The sequence below is a fragment of the Abramis brama genome (assembly GCF_963993115.1).
Source record: "Abramis brama genome assembly, chromosome: 9".
Classification (NCBI taxonomy): Eukaryota; Metazoa; Chordata; class Actinopteri; order Cypriniformes; family Leuciscidae; genus Abramis; species Abramis brama.
The window spans coordinates 41058459-41061306 of record NC_139971.1 but is presented as its reverse complement, the minus strand read 5'-3'; the positions used below and the strand labels follow the sequence as shown (position 1 = coordinate 41061306).

Here is a 2848-nt window from a genome sequence, read left to right as displayed (position 1 = left end):
CCCAGTGTTCAAGCCAGAACTACGCCCTTTCTTCTCGAAGACCGATCCCAAGCAAGCAGTCGCCAGACGAGGTGAGCATCCTCATATGGCTCAGAAGAAGAAGGCAGAAAAATACTATAGCGGACTGACACACATTCAAAAATAATATAAAAACAAATTACATATAACAAAGGCCTAAATACATTTTTTAATCTCAGAATTATGGTTTTACGGATTTCTTGATATCTCACATGATCACATTGGAGTCAGGATATAAGGTTAATAAAGGATTATTAAATGCATGATAAATTAATGAATTTGTGTGTCTTGAACACTTGTTCCAAAAATAAACCACACATAATGCTGGAGAAATGTTTTATTCACTCTTAAAAAAAGGAACTTTATATTTTCAATAAAACTACATTCACCTTTTTGAGTGGATGTTTATTGCAACCATATTCATCATATATAATTGCAGATTACAACAAAATAAGACCTTGATCTGGAGTTAATAAATCAATAGAAGTGATCATTATGGACAAATTCATGAAAGCATACAATACTCTCTTATGGATGCAATTGAGAAAGTAAATAACTACAGGATAAATGATTGACTGATGGATGTAATATGAAAAAAAAGAAAGAAAATAATTTTCTTGTACAACAACATTAAACCAAAATATTTGTAAAAGGCAAGTAAATATATGCCAACTAATTTCAATTAAATCATGCCACACCCTATACCATTATAGTGATGCAAATTACATTTAGTTCAGACTCTCATTATCGATCAATATTGTTCAGCCTATTTATTAAAAGGTCTTGGGCTGCCGTCCTCTTTATAGATCAGGTCAGTAACACCGTTTATTAGTTTCTTGTCAGTTTCGCCCAGATCCTGTACATCAGCTTCAGAAGATGGCGGATCTACCTCCCACTCCTTCCAATCCATTTTCTTTGCTCTTGAAATCACCAAAATTGCCCTTTTAGAAACACCACGGAATTTCCCAGTAGGAGGAACGGGTGCGTCACAGTTGAATCCATTATACATTAGTGTGACCGCACTGGTGCATAAAGCCATATTACAGTAAATAGAGTCTACATTATGCAGTATTACTCATACTTGTATAAGACATGCGTGCGACATGCATTCTACAATCCGGATTGGTCGAGCTGCTTGGTTATATGCATCTGAAAGTCGAAATGCCAGCCACACCCTGTAGACTTTTTAAGTCGTCGTGTATCTGTTCTTTTCACATCAAACAACAGGATTGAAAGTGTACAGACACGGTGAACGCTCTGTATCAACTCATAACTTTCACAGGAAGCCACAGGACATCACAAAGCCTATCAACGGTAAGATTTTAATAATATGTGTGATAATTTATGATTGAAGCATAACTAGCTCAATATGATACATTCACAATGATTTGAGTGAGCATAAAAATATCACCCAAGGGTTTATATTTACATACCTCAATATCACTATCTGTGGATTTAATACTCATCAATTTAACATTTTACAATTGATCTAAAGTAACAACACTGATGTAAACTGATCACTAGCGCACTCATTTTTATTTCCTGTTTTTCAACAGATGGCAGATTGGCAAAACATAAACCAAATAGTCAATGAAGAGTGGTGGGAGAAGGCATACAAGTTGTTTCTTGAATGTGATCCAATAAATAGAATTCTGTACCATTCTAAATGTTGTATGACCGGAGATAATTGGGATGATTATGGATTCAACCGCACCACACATGTTCCTCCCCCTGGGAAAGTCAATGATGTTTCTAAAAGAGCCATTTTGGCGGTGATTTCAAGATCAAGGAAATGGAACTTGAACTGGAAGGATCTTCCGCCATCTTATGAACCTGATGTACCGGATCTGGAAGAAAATCACAAGAAACTAATAAACTGTGTTACTGACCTGATCTATAAAGAGGACGGCAGCCCAAGACCTTTTAATAAATAGGCTGAACAATATTGATCGATAATGAGAGTCTGAAGAACTGTAAATGTAATTTGCATCACTATAATGGTAGGGTTATTCTGTTCCATGTTTTAATTGAAATTAGTTTACAAATATTTGGGTTTAATGTTGTTAAATGGTTATTTTTGAATAAAAAAATTATGGTCTTTTTCTTCATATACATCCATCAGTTAATCATTTACTGTAGTTAATCATTTACTTTATTTGCATCCATATTTGTCCATATAATGATCACTAGATCAAGGTCTTATTTTGTTGTAATCTGCAATTATGATGAATATGGGTGCAATAAACATGGGTGAATGTAGTTTTTTGGGAAGACGATTAGTAAAAGGTTAAAATGAATAAATAAAACATTTCTTCGACCTAACCATTATTTCTGTGTGATTTAATATTAAAAACATCAGTGCTCCTCGAAGTGAACACTTCTCACATGTTGCCGGTCTGACCGCCCACACCGAATCAGAATATTAATTAAATTAATTGATTAAATCTTGTTCAGAGATTTTATAAGCTGTACGAACAGAACGGATCAATTACTGCGCAATATGAATGAAGCCAAACAGTTTAATTTTGCATAAAGTGGCGGCAGCGAATAACCATCTTGGATCTGAGAGGATCATTATTAAGATCCAAATGATCACACTCAGAATGAGCTTTATTACCGAGTGTTTACACGCACACAGAATTTGTCTTGGTGACAGGAGCTTCCAGTGCAGACAGATATACTTGCCTTTCTTGTAATTAAGTAGGATCAGCAGCGCTCCAGATTCAGTAACTATATGCCTACAGATGTTGACGTTAGGCCCCTCGATGTCACAAAATGAATTAATTTTCTTGTAGAAAATTATAATAATCTATACTCAATTATGCTTAAA

At 34.8% G+C, this 2848-nt stretch overlaps 1 long non-coding RNA gene across 1 annotated transcript; it reads right to left on the bottom strand.

Moving 5' to 3' along the window:
* Positions 1-340: 340 nt before the first annotated feature.
* LOC311089875 lies at positions 341-944 on the bottom strand. The gene is made up of 2 exons (XR_014607771.1): positions 692-944; positions 341-634 (listed from the first exon to the last, which is right to left on the bottom strand). It is a non-coding gene; the product is annotated as an uncharacterized lncRNA (long non-coding RNA).
* Positions 945-2848: the final 1904 nt, after the last annotated feature.